Source organism: Meleagris gallopavo, chromosome 11, assembly GCF_000146605.3.
Source record: "Meleagris gallopavo isolate NT-WF06-2002-E0010 breed Aviagen turkey brand Nicholas breeding stock chromosome 11, Turkey_5.1, whole genome shotgun sequence".
NCBI classification, from domain to species: domain Eukaryota; kingdom Metazoa; phylum Chordata; class Aves; order Galliformes; family Phasianidae; genus Meleagris; species Meleagris gallopavo.
The window spans coordinates 12906859-12926911 of record NC_015021.2 but is presented as its reverse complement, the minus strand read 5'-3'; positions in this window follow the sequence as shown (position 1 = coordinate 12926911).

Here is a 20053-nt window from a genome sequence, read left to right as displayed (position 1 = left end):
AGAAAACACGACCAATGTCCTGGGTGTGGCCACTGTCTTCAGAGGAGGCAGGTGAGAATGCAATCACATTCAGCTGGTCCCAGGAGGCAGTGAGCAGCAAAACACATAATAAAAAAAATAGCGAGCTTGGGCTAACAGAGGAAGAGCCTTGTAAATACAGAGCACTCCTAAATGCCAAGAACTCTGCCAACTTGCAATTTATTGTAGACTTCTGTCTGGAATGACTGGGTTGGTCTGTTTTCTTTGAAAGGCTTCTTTCATGCCAGCCTTGGCGCTTGTGTGAGCGCTGGGTGGGAGAGGGGCCAGCTGGAGCCCCCAGCAGCATCTCTCACCTGCTGTGCCAATGTGCGCACAGAGAATTGTATGTGGGAACCACAAAAGGAACATTGAAGGGCCTCTGGGGCCTTTAAAAATTTTTTGGCTGTATCAAAGGAATTGCTGATCTCTGGGTTTCCAAGTCGCATGCAGCTACCAACTGTTTGGATGTGGCTGATGATCCGCTGTACTGTTCAGTGGTGATGGATCCAAGTTTCCCAGGTAACCTTCAGCTATGAGAGAAGGTAAGCCAGCAGAGACTGCTTCAAGCCAGCATTGCTGGGTACTTGGATCCCTAATTGCACATTTGGCTGCTTCATCCTGCCCTGCAAGATTGGATTTGCAGATTGCAGCAGCCATGCTCACGGGAACAGAGTGCCTTGAAGAAGCCATAGGTGCCCCATCCCTGAAGGTGCCAAAGGCCAGACTGGATGGAGCCCTGGGCAGCCTGAGCTGGTGGGGGAAAACCAGCCCACGGCAGGGATTGGGACTGGGGGATATTAAAGATCCCTCCCAACACAGCCATTCCGTGATCTCCCATCTGTGCACATTTCCTGGTAAACTTCCACCTCGGTTCAAGCTATTGTGTGTTGCTTGTGGCTTGGGAGGGCTGAGCTGTGCTTACAGGCTGCCTGAGGAAGGGCAGGGGATGCTCACACTGCAAGTAGATGGCTTTTCTTGCCCAAAGAAAATGGTAAAAAAGAAGATTGAATAACAGAGACCTGAGATCAGCTTGCAAACCAAATTTAAAGTGAATCCAGAACTTGAGTCCAGCATCTGTGTACTGGTGAATGTCTGTGCTTCTCTGACCCCAGGAAGCACAACCCAGCATTATGCAGTGGCTGTGTCAAAGCCTGCTCCAGTTTCATCATGCTGATGGCAGGCAGCAGTTCTGAGCACGGACACCTCAATTTTCATGTTGTTTCCTTTCTACCAGCATTGCTCTCTCCTTAGTAATCACCTCCCCAAGACAGACTCAGTCCCAGTGACTCACCTCGTGGCCTTTTGAGGCCATGCTCCAAACAGATACAAACAGCCCCTGGCTGGTACTCTGGGACCACTGCATGGCTCCTATTTATGTCTGAGCTGCTTAATGCCACTTCACAGGACATTCCTGTGCCTGATTGTTTCAGATTTGGATCCTTTTTTATCTTTATTAAAACACAGTTGACATATCCCATATCTATTTATAAGCATTCCTTTCCTGGGCTGAGCCCAGAGCACATTACACACCACAGCCTTCCTCTTCTCATCATCCTCCCAGGGTGCTGTGTCCCTGCTAAGGCCACGCATCTGATTGTCACCAGAGGGTGCTCTGAGAACGTCAGCATCCTCGCCAGGCTGGAGAACAGGTGCTTTGTAGTTTAACGGTTAAAAGCAATTACCTCCAACAACAGCTGACCACCCGGTAATGGCTCCCCTGGCAGCCCAAGGCAGCTCTGTTAAGCAGGAGATAATTCAGCTGCACGACGTGAACGTTAATAGCACTTGACTCTCTGCAGGCTGAGGATGCTGAAACAGCCAACCAAGGCTGGTCCCTCCCACCCCTCCTGCTTTCATACCTGGCACTGGACGTCACTTCTGCTCAGCTGAAAAGACTTTGTTTTCTCTAAATGTTCTTCTGATCTACTGATGAACTGGTGAGCAATCAGGGCAAAGCCCCAGAAACAAAGGGAGTTGTTGCCATGCAGGCGCCCAAGCCCTGTGACACGGTCCAACCACCTGGAGTTTGAACAGAAACTACTCAAAAAGAGCACATAGCCCTAAGGACCAGGGAGTTCCTGCAGAAGCAGGGCAAGGCATCATTTACATACAAACTATCACCATTGTGATTGATTACTGGAGTACTCATGAAGGCAGTGTGAATCTGGCCAAGGAGGTGGGCTTATTCCTTGAACCTTATTCCCTGGTGCACCACGTAGCAGAAATAGGAGCTTGCTCTGCACTACCACCTTTTAATAATAAGAGCTTGAAAATAAAGCTGGGGTAATGATAAAAATAAGTTTTAACACTGTAGGGGAAAAAAAAAAAAAAAGGATGAAGGTGGAAAAATGTTTTAATTTCATTTCGAGTGAGGCTTTTTCTTTGTCCCTGAGTGGCATGCTTTATCCCATGGCTCTCTCTAGTGGTCAGAGAGCAGCACAGAGGCAGCTCATGGCTGTTTCTGTACAGGATATAGACAAACCCACTGCTAACTGAATAGCAATGAGTGTTGTTCTTCTTTTTCCCCTCAAAGAATTGCAACTGCTCTCTCATCCGAAGATGAATCTTACTGCTTCCCTCCTCATCACGATGCTTGCAGTGGCTGTTGGTGTGAAATGCTTCAGCCTGTGGTTTTAAAAGGAGCAAATATGTTTCTCTGGCTTGTAGGGCTTTGGGGATTCTTTTCTTGCTGTAGTGTGAATAAGACCTCAGAGAAACCTGTGGCTGCTGCCTAACAAAGAAGCTCTTAAGGGTGCATCCAGAAACTCTGTTTTAGTGATGCGGCTTCTTGCTGTGCAGCACTGCCAGGGAGCTGCCGTGGGTGCATTGAGAGCTCTGCATGGGACTGGCTTGCAGCTCCTCCCCCAGGGAACCACTGTAGGTGGCTCCTGAGGTCCAGGCTCTGCGGTCAAGTGACTGTCGAAAAGTTCCCATGGACCTGCCTGTATCCAGTGGAAGAGAGATGCTCTCTAGCAAAATTCTCCTGTAATGCACTTAGGGAAACCTTTTACCTGTTAAACTGTTCCCATGTTTTCTGTACACGAAAGCAGAAAAAGCATCACTGCTGTGAAGAACATCGGTAGCTTCCATTGCAGGGGTTGCCTGAGAATACTACTATGATGGTGCTTTACCAGCTTGAAACTGAATGGTCCTCAGCCCAAATTACTCATGGTGCCTGTGCAAGGGGGAGGCGCCCAGATGCAGGAGTAGCAGCTCATCAACACCAGCTCTCCTGCTGTTCATGCCTCCTTAATTTAGTTTGGTCCAAAAGCACGGCTCTATCTACCTGCCTCAATCCCACGGTCTGAAGCATGTAACTATTCTTGTATCTTGTCCTTCTTCCTTTTGCAGTATTTACCCTTTACAGCTTAATTGGGTTCTGTGTTACTGAAGGCTGCTTGCTACTTAAAGGGCATTAGAGACTTGCATTGAAATATTTATGTTCAGTACATTACTTCATTAAAGAAATGATCTAAAATGAATGAAGATTGAATTATGCTCAAAATGCCCTATAAAACTGTACGCCGACTGATTACTTAATGGTTCTCCTGATACATGATGCATTAGAGGTCCATGTTGCCTTTAATTTTTCATGGGCTGAACTGTCTTGCAGCAACCCTGGCCTGTTGGTTAATGGCATTTCCTTGTAACAAAAAGCCTGTTTCTTCTTTTCTTGCCATATGTGGTGTTTTTGAGATATATGAATGGAGATGCCAAAGCACATTTTGTGCTTGAGAAAGTAACTGTGGGCACTAAGGGTATCACTGCTGTTTTGGAGCCAGGATAACTGTTCAGAAGATGCCTCTGTAGCTGAAAAGAGCCCTTGAGGTGTGTGTTCCATCCAGCCCTGAACATGTAAGCTGTCTCTCAGTAAGGGGATGGTTCTGAGATTAAGATTGAAAGAGCTTAATTCAGTGCTAACCACACAACAGAACATTTGGGCAGCCAAAAGCTTTCACCAAACTCTTCAGACTTCGGTTGAGGCTCTTAGAAAATTCACTGCAATTTGGTCTTCAAAAGTGGCAAATGAATTCTTCCAGCTGGGACTCCACAGTGCAAATACTGACTCAAACAGGATGCAAGGAAGCAGCATTGCAACAGGTATTTTAGTCATTTCCTCCATCACTTCCTTTGTGTACTGTTCGTTTGTCTTCTGGAGTCTTCTACTGTTTCTCATTCCCCATGAAAATCGCTATACACTTCCATAGTGGAGGAAATCCAGCCTGTGTACACTGGACAAGGCAGAAAGTGAGCCTTCATTTGTACAAAGGAAACTGCACTGGGTTTAACAGAAACAGCTTTACTGTAGCAGAGATGTCAGCCCTGTTTTCCTTCAGGCCTGTCCCTAAGTCTCATGCACTAGGGCAATCCAACCCTTGCAAACTCAGTTGTATTAATTGATACTTACTGGATTATCTTTCCAATCCAATGAGCTCTAGCTGGGTGAGCTGGAAAATAAAGTGTGCAGGGACTCGGAGGTTCAATTCAGTCGAACCCCTCTGTGAGTAAAGCAGCTCCTGCAGAATCCAGTTTCCTGAAGCACTGAGTATTTTTCTGCTGTGAGGGGCAGAAAGTGCAGGACTGGGGAGTAGGAGAGCTGGGTCCATCTTGCAGATCAATGTGTGCTCCCAGAGCAATGCTGGCAGGGCTAAGGGTGCAAGCATGGAGCTCTGAAGCAGGAGGTGGCTGCCCCAGTCATGAACAAGCAGTGCTTTGCCTGTACCACGCTTCTCCTGAGGAAATCAGTATTTTATCTGTGTGACTTAGAAAATTCAGTGTATTGACACACTTTGGGCTATTCACCAGGAAACGTGGTGCATGGATGTGTGCATCAGGCTCAGGTTGCCGTCTGCTTTCATGGTTTGGGGCACTTAGATTCCCTCCAGGCAGCATCCACTGCAGTAGCAATTTTCTGCATCAAAAATATAAGGAGTTATCCAGTTGAAAACCTGGGTTTTAATCTTGCTGAGCTACAAAGCGATGCCACCTCTGTGCCAGGAGAGTGTGCTGGCTACACAAATATAGCCCGATAAGACCACGCTTTGCAGTGCTTGCTGCTCAAGCTCTGAAGCCCTGCGATAAGTTCACAGAGCCGAGTGGAGGACGGGGGGACCCTGGGAGAGGAGAGCTGATCCAACTTCTGCAGCAATTTGTTCCTTTGATGCTGTCATTGAATTAAATCCTGGCTGCAGGTACCTGGCTTGGCACTGCTGGGTACCCAGTCCTTGGGCTAGTGGCTCCAGCTGGTGTTTCTGTGGCTCCCAAGGCTTATTGCTACCTGCACTCAGAGGCACTGTGTCCCTCGGGGTGGTGGCAAGCAGAGAGCTTTGGAGGCACGTGGCCATACAGCCATGGTGTAGGCAGCAGGTGACACCCACAGGTGGGAGCATTCATGGGGATGTTCACAGGTGGGAAAGAGTGCAGCCCTGGAGTCAGAATGATTGCAGCTGTGCAGAGGGGAGTGTGTGGAAAAAGGACACATGCAGAGCAAAATAAATTAGCATTTTTATTGCACTATTTCTCGAACAAACTGGGGTTTTTGCTTTGTTTTCTCAGGGGATTGGGAATATCTACTCCTTGTCTTGCAATGAAAACCCAAAGTGCATCCTTTGGCTCCTGAAAGCTTGAGATTTCTAACACAGTAAATAAGGCAACATGTTTGTTGTTGTTGTTTTTCCCAAAGTCAAAAAAGGACTTGGGATTTGTGGTGAAAGTTATTAATAAAAAGTGTTCTCTGGGGCACTGAATTCAGAGGTTGCCTCATCAGACAGTAATTACCAGCCCAGCACCAGCATTCCTGAGACAATTGAAATTTAGCCTCCTGACAAAAAATTGATTTTGAAGATTAATTGTCCCCTGTAGCACAGTTTTAGTCCAATCTGAAATACAGAGAGGACAATTGTCCTTTGAGTTTAATAGAGCAGTCTCTCTTTGATATTCACAGAGCTGGAGCAGCTCTGTGCTTTTGTTTTTGTTTTTGTCTTGACTGAAGGCTGTTTGAGAGAAGCTCATGTCAGAGAGGGGAGAGCCATGGCTGATATCTGTTGGACTTGATGGTTTTAGAGTTCTTTTCCAACTCAAACAATCCCATAATTCAACTGCATTTATTGCCAGCGTTAGACAAGGGGTAACAACATTAGGATTTAAAAAGTAATCATAAGATACCTGGGGAAGTAGCAAACTGGGAGCGTGGAGGGACTCATCTTCACACCCACCTATAAATCCCCGCTCATACTCTCAGGTCATGTACCAACAGGCTATGCTGGGAAGTGGGAAAGTGAAGGTCCCTCCAGCAATAGCAGGACAGAGCAGTGGGGTTTGGGACTGCTCCCCTCTGCAGGGCTTAGAGCATGATCATAGGGAGCCTGTGAGCCTGGCTTGCAAATGTCCTCCATCTCTCACACCTGCACACAATTGTCCCGTAATTCTTCACTTCGTTAGCTGCTGCTGCTGCTGCTGCTGCTGGTGGTAGGAGCGAAATTCCGACCAGCATCGTCTGGGGCCGTCCTTCATCGGTCGTGGGAAAATGGTTCGGCAAAGACAAGCAGGAAATAACTTCTCGGTAAGTTGTAAGCAATCCGTAATATTTTTAAGCTGAGATGCCCCGCTGTCCTCCCTATCCACCCACAGCAAAGTGCGTTTGTGTGTGTGCCATGCGGTGATTTGGCCACTTGATGTCTCTGTGGGTTGTGAAGAGCTGTGTGTAAATGGCGATCAGGCTGGAGCTTTCCCCTTCCTCTCTTATTTCTTGTTACAAACTTCAGCCAGCCCATACCCCACCTGCTCCTGCCCTGAGTATAACCCGATGAGAAATGCTCAGTGTGCTCCATGCGGGGGGTGAGGAGGTGTAACAAGTGTAAATCAAAACCTCTACCGTTCCCTTGTGGCGTCTTGCATGAGGGATTTGCAATGTGCTGCTAAAGCTGTGAATCCCAGCCCTGTGGAATGTATCACAAGGAGCTGTAGGGTATTGCACAGCTTACTGCAGGCATGCGAGGGGACCAGTCCCCAGGGACGTTCAGACACAGACTGAGGATTTCAATGGGACAGATGTGCTTCATCAGATCTACCATCCTCACAATCCTAAAGGAAATGTTTGCCACAAGGCTTCTATTATGCATGGTGAGAGTCGAGATTAGCTTTTGCCTGCAGCTGGGATCTGTGGTATCTCTGTGCCTTAGGGCATGGAGAGATGGATGGGCTTGAGCTTGCTTTGGGCACAGGTTAGATAAAACTGGACAAATTTACAGCCAGGGCCGCATGTGGAAATGCCTTGGGTTTCCAATAGAAATTTCTGCTGGGGGTACTAAATTTCATTACAACGGTAGCTGGAGAACCCAGCTGTCCTATGTTAAATGCAGGTTATGTTACAAACGGGCAGATTCCTTTCCAACCCATCTAGTCTTAAAGAGTTTTCAAAACTTCACTTCTGCAAACCCAGATCTGCCTGGATACAGGCTTTTCTCATAGTGATTCAGCAAGTCTGTTGCTGCTCCCTAGGAATGTACAGAGCCATATATAATTCAGATACAATTTAAAATAAAAAAGTGGAATGACCTTTTTTCCAGCTCAGTAAAAAATTCTCGTATCAAACGGGCAGATCCAGCTCTGCATGGGTTTTCTTCTTGGATCTTTTATAGTGCTTCCTCCTGCAGTGCATCCGTCGTTGTGTTGGGAAGGCGGTGGGTGGGGAAATGTGCAGCTCCAGCAAAACAGCTTCATCGAGCCTTGACGTGCTTGGGCACAAGTCTCGTGCTGCAATTGTCTGTTACTTGCGTGGGAAGATAAATTTGAAACATCTCAGTCTATGTGCTGAGCTGCTCTTTATGAGCTACAAATGGCTGAGTCTGAGGAAACTAACAGGTTTGAACCAAAATCCTGCCAGTGTTCTCCTGGAGTCAGGGACCACAGGAATAACGAGCTTTGTTGTTTCTGTATGAGGCATGTGGAGCTGCAAAGGGGACAAGGAACACAATGCCATGTAGTCTGCTCCTTAGATGAAAGGAGCTCTGGACTCAGGGATACTTAAAGAAGTGAAGGGTTTAGTGGGGAGATGGTTTGGGAAATCTGCAGAAAGCGGACATCTCTGTTCCTATACAGTTCACAGGAGAAAAGGGAGGAATTTGTTTATTAAACAGCTTTCTGTGACTTATTAACTCCATTCATCTGAGGATAGAGCAGCTCCCCTGGAGTGCTTGTTATTGCTCGCCTGGAAATCAGTCAGGGTCTGGCCAAGAAATTATGTTCCAGTTGAAGCTCCTTGTTCAGGAGCAATTGCAAGAAGACTGCTCCCATGGCCAAACGACTTCTATTAGCATAACTTTAATTCTCTACTTTTAACAGAAATAATTCACACTTTGTGTTTTTCTTCAGGATCCTTTAATAGACTTCAAGCACAGCTTCATGGAGAGATTAGGGTTTTGTCTTTCCACCAGTGATTGCTTCAACAGTAGAAACTGCTTGAATTTTTTCAAAAGCTAACCTGGAAAAATGGAGCAGATCCTGGCAGGTGTCTATCCCAAAGTTTTGTCTTTTCTCAGATTAGCATTTGCTATGCAGGCTACTACAGCCAGGTTGTCTTCTCCAAGTCGGTGCTGATGCTTGCAAACTTAATACTTCTAGCAAAAGTTAGAGGTCTCAACTGTGTTATCTACTTTAGAATAAAGAAGTAAAGAGACCTGGGAGAGTCTGACCAACATCTGTTCTCATTCTTGCTGTGGTCTCAGTAGATTTGGTTGTGGTTCCTTGCAATAACTGAGGTACCTGATGCCCTGGTAAAGGGTTTGTGGGTCTGGGTGTCACTGGGAGTCTCTGCTGACCAAAGGGAGAAAACCAAAAAGGGTTCTTAGTAGAAGCTTCTTAGTAACTCGTAACTATTTAAAAGCTGACTGGCTTGAAAAAATGAACTAATTTCTAAAGAGCTATGGTGTTTGCTGAAGGATCAGCCAGCAGCTCTCCACAGAACCTGGAGCTGCCTAGGCACTGCGGTGTCTGCTGTGTGTTATGACATGTAGGTACACGGCTCATCCAGAAGTCATTCATCATATGTTACGGTGCTTAACATGCTTTTAGGTGTGGGTAAGAGGATGACTGAGGGCTGTGGGCATCAGGCTTTGGCTATTCCAGGGCCAGGCCCCACGCAGGACCTGCTGACCTTTGGGGTGCACTCTGGCCTGCTGCAAGATCTCAGGCTGAGTGCAGATGGAGGAAAGCATGATCAGGAAACCTTGGGTACATGTTCCATGGCTTCTTTTTTCCCCGCTCAGGAACTAAAGCATGGACTTAAGGAAGTTGTGGCTTGGCAGTGAGGCTTAGCTAGGAAAAAAAATAAATAAAAAATAGGTAATTTGTCTTGAAATCTTTTTTTAAAAAAAATAATATATGAACAAGAGGTGCCTATCAAGCATTAAAGATGGGATAAAATCACATACTATGGGCCTTTTCATTAATGGTGATCATAATTAACACTAGACATACAGTTTTATGTTGCATAAAATATAGAGGAACAGATGGGGACCCAGTTCTTGCTTTGTGTTACATGAAAGCACATGAGCACACAATTATCACTATGGGAAAATTCCTGAAAATGTGCTCCTTCTGTCATCTCAAAGGAGATGCATTTAATTGATACTATGGCACCATATGCAGAAGGTGCTTAAGGCCAGGTCGGATGGGCCCTGAGCAGCCTGATCTGGTGGGGGGGCAACCAGACCACGGCAGGGGTTGGAGTTGGATGGGCTTCAGGGTGTCTTCCAACCTAAGCCAATAAATAAATAGATAAATCTACTCGTAGCTCTGTGCTTGGATTGCTTTGTAATGCAAAAGAGGGAGGGAAGTCTATTTCCAATTATGGCAATATATTTTGCCAGCCTGCACCTTTGGACAGTTGCCAGGGAAATTCTCTAATCATCGAAGAACATGTTAGCGTTAATGTGATTTTTGTAGGTCTCCTAGGGGAATGGCTTATGTCCTTCCAGGAGAAAGGCACTGCAGAAAGAATCAAACTTTCCTTACAGATGGGACCCTTGCACAAATGAAGATTGTTTTCCTGAAAGAGAGGTGCCTTTCCCCCAAGCATCACACCAAGCCTGGTGCCGTTCACTGTCAGAGTTGTGTGAGCAGCTGAGGTTTTTCCAACAGAGCGCTGCCACTGCAAGCCAGCAGAGAGGCTGATGAGACAAGAAACATTGTGCAGTCAGGTCATGGTCCACTTTTGGGAGGAGAAAGTAATGAAATCTGTATTCTCCAGGAGTGTCTGCCACTAGCTGTCCTGTTCTGTTTTGCCATGTGAATCTGAGCACCTGGCTGTTGGGCTTTCTGCTTTTGTAGCCCATGTAATCCAGGGGCTACAGAAATGCATCCAGGCAAGCTGCAAAAGCAGCTTGTGGTGCAGAGTGGTGAGGTGCTGTGCCTATGGCAGAGCCAGAGTCTTACCAAAGGGGAGTGCAAAAAGTTGTCTCTCTTCAGGAGACAGGTAGCAGTCATGGAGGGGGAATTTAAGTGTAAGTGGGCTTCAGCCTTGAAGCTGTGTTGTGTGGGAGTTTATAAGTAAGCGACCAAAAACTTTCAGGGCTGTACTGTTCTCTATCTGGGATTTCCAGGTGGATCCTGGCAACTCTGAGCCTGATCATGGAGACTGTTCCCTTCTGTGGTGAATTTTAATGGTTAGAGCTGGGAAGTCCCCGCTGACTTCAGCTGTAAGTAGGTGCCTGAGCGCCTTTTGTGGTTCAGGATTTCGAATGCTGGCAATGGAGCTCCACAGGGAACACTTGTGGGCTGCAGCTGCTGACTGCTGGAACTGATGTCCTGCTGGCAGCCATGGGAACTATCCATACCCTGCTACTTGGCCTGTCACTGATAACATTTCATCTCTGTTGGGAAACTGGCTGAAAATGGAGTAGGTGACAAGTGCTCTGTTAGTTCAGATAGCTATAGGATTGTCTTTCAGTCTTTTTCTTTTGGGGACAAATGCAGGCTGGTTAACACCAGGTGGAAGAGCAAGGGCAGGCAGAGACTGGGAGCTGATGTGATGCTGAGCTACTCGGGGCACTAACACTGGTTCTGCACCCAGTTGGGAGGACGCTGGGGATGCCAGAATGAATGTGCTGCAGCCCCCAGGCTATGGGAAACCTAACTGAGAGTTCCTTGAATACAGCCCCAAATGTTTCACTGTCCTGGTGCCCCCTGGTTTGTTACATGAGGGTCTGTCCCAGAGAGACATAACTGGAGAATCTGGTCTGTTTATCAGCTGTTACATTTGTTAAAATTAAATTAGTTTTTAACTAATGTATGATTGCCTTCTTGTTACGCCTTATGACAAATCACGCATGATATTAAACAGGTGTTTGTTAAAGGTTAGATAGGATATGCTGTATTTCTTCATCTCCTCACCCTCCTTCATTCTCCCAAAGTACCGTTCATGTTTATACGGTGCTTTACATTTTTCAAAGCACTCTGCAAACATTAACTAATTAATCCTCACAGCCCACTATACATATGCTTTAATTAATTAGCTCTCATTTACTTAACTCACACTGTCTCATTAAATATAAATTGAATGTATGTTTGGGAACTTTAACTAGAAACATTACTGGGGCTTTATGCAAAGCACAAATGCAAAATATGTTACTAGTGGCTGGAGGCAGTAAAATTCAAATACCAAGGTATTTAGCAAAAAATATGTTGTGGTGTCAGTGAGCAGAGTCAAACAATTAGCTGCTCCTATAAAATGCATATGTTGTCATGGCCTCAAAGCTATCACTCACTCTGTGTTGTTGCTATAGCAATCCTGGTAATTTATGTTCCGTAATGTCTGCCTATGCACTTTGTTCCATTAGTTTAATTTTTCAGATTTGCAGAAGCTCAGTGCTGTGTGAGTTGGAAGTTGGCTGTGAATTACTCAGATCTGGAGTCCACTGATACAGACACGTAAATGCTTAGACTTGCTCTGGATCTTGGGCTGCCTTCTGCATTACAAACCCACCCAAGAAAGGAGCATGGAGGCTCAGTACCTGTGTTATGGTCATCTCTTGATAGCTCTGTCTGCAGGCTGTTGTTGACAGCAGGTGTGATGCTCAGTTTGTCTCAGCTTTGCAGCCTGGTCAAGATCATTGCTCCCAGCAAGGAAAAAGGATTGTTGCTGTATGCTGACCAAACTGCACCTGGATGAATTGCACTGTCTTTGCACAGGTACTTGTGGTTATTTAGGACCAAACTGATATGGGTGTTGGTGAGAGTTAGAGCCAAAGTATCCCTGGAGGGCTCTGTTTTGTCCTGGTGCAGTTCTCTTGACTGTTGCATCCTGAAGCACTGAAGAGTTGAACAGGTGCTGCGTCAACCAAGAGGGAATCACAGCTTAGTGATGAATGAAATGTTTTTCTAGGAGTAAATTTGTAGATCAGCACATGTGGAGCTGAGAGAACTTTGAGAGAAATGGGGACATCACATGTTGTGCAAATGTGGCTAGAAATGAAGCATTATCTGGATACCTTAGGTCTGCATTAAGCCCTCCAAATCCCTCAGTACCCCCAGGAAATTATTGTTATTTGAAGTTTTGTGGATTATTTCACCTTTTTCCTTTTCCCATATCTTGCAGAAATAATGGATCAGAGCTTTGTCTTGTTGCCCAGATGCACTGAACAGATCCTTTCCACTGTAAGAAACTGGGAAATCTCTCTTAATTTTTGTTCCCAAAAAGCCAGTTTTTTTTTTTTTTTTGTACTCTGTATATGTAGGAGGCAACCTGTAGTTGCCCAGTATTGAGTGGGGCTGTGTAGTGAGGGATGGGAGGACTCATCCTGTGGATGCTGGTTGTGGTAGGAGCAGTAGCAGCATACCTACTGTAGTTCCAACAGGGTTTGTACATGCAATTGTGTTTGAATGTATGTTCATTTGATCGCTGAGGGCTTTCCATAAACAAACAAGCTATTAGTGATGCGTGACACTTTACTAAAAATACCCATTTCCATAAGGGCAATGTAGTAGGTTATTATTACTATGAGGTATTCCTGAGAACCATTCTATGTCTGCTCCTTCTCCTGTGTTCTCTTTACCAAGAAAATTCTTGCAGGCTGAGCACAAACTCCTCATGCAACTCTTGATGCCTTCAGGAAGGCGTTCCTCAGATAGGTGACTATCAGCCGGTTATTCTGATGACACATGAGAGGGTAAAGCACCTCATTTATAAGGTGAATGAGTTCAAAGGAGCAGAAATGTGTGCTTTCACTCAGGTCAGCAGGTTTGTTTGAGGACACAAAGAATGAGAGTGCTGTATGGTATAATAACATTTCAGAGCAAGTTTCACTCCAAAGTATAATGAGGTGTCCATGCTGCAACATTGAAGTAATTGCTGGAACAAGAAGCATGACTGCATTTTTGGAAAGGACATTGTGAAGTTTTTGCAAGAGAGTACTTCTTCCTCTTCCTTATTTATCAGAATACTGTAAGCGTTCAATAACAATACCCCCTATTTCTCCCACTGATCTTTTGTCTTGTCCAAAGGCATTTGTAAGAATATAAGAATAATCAAGCACAGTGTCTCATTTACAGCAGCGTAGGGGCAAGGGTAGTGTTAGTACTCCAAACGTTCTTCAAGCAGTGTGTGCTTCAGTGCTTTCATAAAATGAAGGCAGTGTTTTTTTCTTTTTAGCATCTCTTTGTACATTTTTCATTAATGAAATGTTTCTGGTTTTAGTCTGTCTCTGCCATCCTCAACATCCTGGACAAGGTTTTCCCTTGCTGCAGTACACACTTATGAGGAATCTCCTCCTTTAGATTGTTTTCAAGCTGTTTTTTATGGTAGCTTAATCCAAACCCCTTTCATTCTTGTTTTGAGAGTGTGTGTGTTCAGTCATCACTTGTTCCCCTTCTCCACGCCACTCCTGATTTTATGGATATTTTATTTTCCTTAGCTGTCTTTCTTCAGAATAGAAGAAACCTAATCTACTTAGACTGGAACCATTTCAGCTATCTTTGACAGCTAGCTCAGGATGAAGATATGAGTACATGGAACTGCCATTCAAGTAAACTCACCAATTTGTCCTTACTCGTGGGAACAAGCTCACTGAATTCAGTGCCATTTTCAGAAAATAGAGTCTTGGGTACTGAGTATTTGAGAGCACGTGGAGGTAATGACTTTGCAGGGTCTTGTTGATGTTGTTTTTATGACGAAAGATGAGTGCTGGGATTAAGGAACAAAAAGCATTTTCCTGTTTTAAGATCTTTCTGGTGGATTGCAAGTGTATGACATCTCAACTATGAAAAGCAAATGGAAAGGCTGCTTCTTACAGCACTGAAAATGATGTAGGAGGATTGATTATGCTGTTCTGCTCAGAGTGATAATATGAGTTTGGAAGAGATGTGGAATACGTTAAGATGTTAGGCAAGCTTTGCTGGTGCTTTTTAATTTTTGCCTTGATAACTACAAATAATTCGTTGCTGAGAACATGTCTACAGTGAAAAGGGTAAAAAAAAAAAGTTAGAATTTAAAACCTCTTGAGACAGTTGCAAACAGAAGAAGCATAGCCTGAGAAAGGTACACATTGTTAGCCAGCTGTAAGTCAGCAGCTGCCTGTCCCTTCCTCCCATAGTATTTCAGACTCTTCCTTGTGATTCAGTAGCTCATAACAAAATTTACTCTATCAGACTGATTATTCAGTTCTTGTGAATAAATCTGCTCTAGTGCTGTTGTGGGGACTCCGTTCTCTCTGTTTTTCTGCAGATGTCATTTATCTTGGGCAGCCACAACAGCCAAGTCCTCAGGAGAACGTCCAAATTTCTCAGGGTTGTGTCTCTTAATAACTTATTTCTTAAGTAGCAGCATTTCCTGTGGTCTTCATTAGAAAATGATGAGAGGGAAACAGCAGCAATTAGTGTGCTGTGGTCCCTAGAATTCCTCACTGCTCTGCTTTGAGCTGCTGTGAGATCCAGCCTGCACTCCAAAGGGCTACCTGTGAGCGAGTCTGTTCAGCACTTGCACCAATGGCACCTTGAAACCAGAACAGATTCTATTTTGTAATTGATTTTCCTTCATTTCTGGGCTTGCTTTCTAGGCTTTGCCAAGCAATGAAAAGATCAGGTGAAATCTAACAGCTTTGCTAGCCATCAAAACTATGGGTGGGAGGAGAAAAATGTTCCAGCCCAAACCTCTGGCTAGCCTAGAAAATGTGATCGATGGCTGTGCACTGCACTTGCATATGAGTTTTTAGCACCTTCTGGACACCTTAATTTGGCTGGATGTATCTTAAGAGGATGGCAGACACACTTCTGTGTAGTAATGGTTCCAGTCCAGCTTTTCTGCTATAATTCAGCTTGCGTCAATTAGTGCTTTCAGCTCCTGCTAGGACTTGCAGATCACTATTTGCAAAGGGATTTTATGTGGAATCAACCAGAAAAAGAAACCAACATGTAATTACTTTGTGTGTATGTGTGTCTATAAAGGTTTCAGTCCATTCTTTTTGACCAGCAGCAAAATAGAGACACAAAGTCAATGCTTGCAAAGAGTTTGCATGATTACATTTCAGAATTAATTCAATATGATCCCAAAGAAAACCTCAGCTCTCAGGTTGTTGTAGGAAAATCTGGTCCCCTGTTTTGATTTGGCAACCCTCTTGGAATAATAAAACAAAACAACGTTATTAAGGCCCCTAGATTGTTGCAAGCTATAGCATAAATGTAAAATGTCTGAATAAAACATTTGAAGCTGCTACTCAAGAGATTTTTTATTTTTATTTTTATTATTATTTTTTTTTTAAAGCCAATTCTGCAGCCTTTACCAATACCTGAGCTTAATTTACCTGGGAGGGAAATTACTTTTATTCCATGTGCCCATCAGAATTTCAGCAGGTCATGGGAGTCTGCTGTATGGCAAAACTTCCACCAACCTACAGCGCTGTTCTGATTTATTGGGCACACAGCTCATGCCCTTCTCCAAAGCCCTGGAGTTGCGATGAACTCACTGCCATAAAGCTCCTGCACCTTCCTTCCCCTCTTTATTTTTCAGTGGGGAAAAGAGCTTTTTTAGTTATTTTCATTCCAATTAAGAAAAGCAATATTGCTTTTTTAATGGATTTGTTTCTTTCCTCGCTGCAAAAACCTCTTGGGAGAGTGTGGCTAGGAAGAGATGACTTGACTGTTTTTCTCTTTTGTGGGAGATGGAAAAGAGGTGAATGGGGAAGACTGCAATTAAAATGCCTTTTTTTCTTTTGCTCTGTCTTTGGAAAAATATGTTCAAGAAAGATGAGAAACTGCTCCATTTCAGTAAAGCAAGCACTAACAAGAAAAATCACAGTGGTTGTAGAAAATTGGATTGGAAAGGCCATGAATCTGTGTCTTTCTTCCTGCTTAAAGCCAGGATAGACTCACCTTGCTGTAGCTGTGACAGATGCTTTTCTAAACTGCTCTTGGAAGATCCTTGTAAAATCCCGATTCCTTATGAATGTACAATTCTAATGTTTCTCTGTACATTTTGCTTGATTGGACGTTAGGAGCAGTTTATGAATTCCCTCTGCTGCAGTCCTAGCCTGTTTCTTGATGCTGGTCCAGAAGAGGATTTGAGAGCTGGTGATGAGGAGGGCATGGCACTGAGCACCCCTCTCCCTGTGGGGGTCAGAGCCTGAGGACCAAGGACATCTCACCCAATCCCAGATCAGCCCAGTGGCTTCCCAGGCAAGCCAGTTATGACAGGCAGGCTGCTCTCCTCAGGTTCAGAGCAGGAATCAGCTGGGTTTTGTCTTTGTGGGTGCCACACAAACCAGCAATGAAATGCAGTGGATGTAACTGCAGAATTAGGTCAGAATTAGGTCCCAACGATGCACGTTTGTGCACACATACACGTGAGTCTTCTTGAAGGTCAGAATTGTGGTATCAGCCAAAGTGCTGTGTTTACCTACAATATGAGCAGTTTAGGCCAAATGACATGATTTGGCTTGCTAGCAGTACGCAGAAGTATTTGCTGCTCCTTCATAATACTGTACAGTTTCCCTTTTCTATTTTTCTCCCAGCAGCTGTTTCTATGTATGTGTCAGGGGGGATTTGTCCTGCTATATTAGTGAATTTATTTTCTTTCTGAAACAAAAGTGCAACTGATGTAAACGAGTGCCTCGTTGTTTTTTTATGGGCAAGGGCTGTCCCAGAGCTGGGGCTGAGGAGCTGCTGCGTCACATAATAGAAATCATAGCCCTGTTCTTGCAGCTACCTAGATGAAAATCTCTGGCAAATTAAATCAGCCCCCAACCTCTTTATACTGTTGCTGCACTGCTAGAGACTGTTAGATAACGAAATGAGAGTGTAATGGTTTTGCTCAGAGGTATTCCCCACCCCATCAAAATCCCACTTCTGAGACGTGTCTGGAAGGTCAGGGCTGCAGCTCTGCTTGGGGATGTACCTGTGAGCTGAGCTATGCCTGCCTGGAGGAGTTTTCTGAAGGGAAGGAGCAAGCCTTTGTTCATATCATCATTTTCCCCTTTGTGAGTGATGAAGATCATGCAGAGCTCCCTTGTGCCTAAATCATTATGGGCAGAATAACAGCGTGGTCTGGCCAGGAGCCCAAATCTGCATTGCTGTGCTGAAGGTCTGCGGCTCTCCCCGCAGGGATGTGCAGCTGCTGGGGACTTTGGCTGGGAGATGGACCTGAGCGGGATTGATTGCTCACAGGTAGATCCTTTAAACTGAGTGGCAGCCTAAGCTCTTGTTCCAATCAATAACATAAATACACCACTCGCCCGGCCCTGGGAAGATGGGAGCTATGTGTGGGGGAGTAGGCATTAAGGTTATTTATTGTCACGTGGCGCAGGGATGAAATATTGGGCTTCTCTGGCAGATTAGAGATTTAAAGCTCATTTAAACCTACTTTTGAAATCTAATTAATCTGGGACAAATTCCTCTGAATGCTCTTGCTTCACTGTAAAAATGGCTGCTGCTTCTTCTAGGAATTTATAGCACTTTGGTTAACTTAATACAAAGGCCAAATTCATTTGATAATCAAGCACAGGTTATACTGCAAAATCGTAATATCTCATTTCTGCACTACTTAATTAGGACTGCCACAAATAGCCCAACCAGGGAAGGGAGGGAGGAATCCCGCAGCATCAAGCTTGAACACAGTGTGATGGCTGCACAGACAGAGCCTTTCCTCAGCTGTTGCTCACACCCACTCGAGGAGGTTTCTGTAGTTTAGATCACAGCAGATGGGGGTGGTGGCAGCAGTCACAGAGGAAACCTCGCATCATAATGGCAGAACTTATAGCTAGAATAAACTGAGCATGCTTAGATATGCTTTCCCAGCGGCTCTCTGGTTGTCTGCTTCCTCTTTCCTTGCTTGAATTTGATCCTAGAGCTGAACTTAAAGAGAGAATTTTCCCTGAAAATGAACCTTCTTATCTTTATTCCCTTTCTCTGCAATGGCTGCATTCCCCTTGTGCTTGCCCTGCTGCATCTTTTCTCTCAGGGATGCTGGTCCTCAACATCTAGGCTTACCCCTGGCGTAGCCGCTACTCCCAGAAGTTGTAACCTGGCAGGGAGGAGGTGGTTTTACCCAATCCTGAGCATTATACTGCCTGTTACAAGGACCCAGTGCTCTTTCTTGGCTGAGACCTGATGCTGAAACACCTGGTAGGCCAGTTTGTTTATCTGGCCACTGGCCTTTGAAGGATGGGGCTGCCATGGAGTTGTCATGAACACTGCTCTCCAGAGCAAATGAGAACAAATGAGAGGGAGGGAGATTATGGCCTGAGCAGCAGTAATCCTGCCAAAACCTGCCCCAGTGTTCAATAGCTCTTAAACTGTCTAATGACTTAGGCTGAGGGAGAGGTCTGACCGCAGGTACCGGCAACCAGCAGCTTTGCCTGATTCACCTTCCAAGGGCAGCTCTGCAAGCAATATTTCTAAGGTGCTGCAGGCTGGGAGCGATGAAGCAAACAAAGCGCTGTGGTCTTGTTGCAAGGCATCACCACCTGTGGTGACTTTTCATGATGTAACGGGTAACAAGGGCTGGAGGAGGGAGCAGGAGGAAAGGGGTGACATCTGACAGCCCCCCCCTTGGGGGTCCTGAGGGCTGGAAACCTTAGCCAAAGGTCAGCACTTTCAGTCTTTTGCTTTGGAGAGGTCTTCAGGCTGAATCGTAGCTTTTATTCCAAGCCTGTTACATGAGAGAGGAGGGAAGGCAAATCCTGGAGAGAAAGATTAACTGAAGCCAGCAAGCAAGGACAGGAATTGTGATCCCAAGGATGATGGCCAAAGGCAAAGAAAAGCTACGGAGCCAGATTCTGCAGGGAGGGATGCTTACCATATGTGAAGATCCATCAATCGCAGAGGTTGACAAAGCCTTCTATAGATTTTCTGCTTGGGTATCTCCTTGAAATGGAGATTAATAATAATCAGAATTAAGCAGATAAAACCAAGGTCTGGGAAGGGGAATTGCTTGGCCAGAGCTGAGCTGGGGTCTGGTTCCTTGCCAGCCCCCTGCGTGACCAAGGTGCCATGGAGCTCTTGTTTCAGACCATGGAGATATTTGATTTATTAATTGTATTTTCCTTACAAGGGCTGCGGCAGGTTGTGTCTCCTCAGTGTCTTTCACAGGTTTTAAAATAAGTGAAGTATTTATAAGGTATCTATAAAAACAGAATTCCCTGAGTGAAGCATGAAGCCCAGGCTCTTATCTGCAGTTTTAGAGGCTATTTCAGAGAAAATGTAGCACAAAGTGAATTGGCCTCAGAGAAAAGAAATTCAGGGCTTTTTTTTTTAAACACTGTTATATTGTCTTTCAAATCCACCCTCTCTCGCAGTGAGATGGGATCAAAGGGACATGGTAGCTTAGAGCCTGCAATGGATGAGTTTAGGTAGGTTGAAGGATTTCTTGTCTCATTATTTTAGTGGAAGTCCTCAAAGGAATCTCAGAAACCCTCAAAGCTTCACAGAAGTAAAAGCAACAGAGCATGCCTTGATGTCTTAAGAGAAACAAGGAAGAAATTTCATAGGAAATCTCCATCTTTAGTTGCTAAGTCAAAATACCCTGCTTCCTACATCTTCCTCAGCCTTT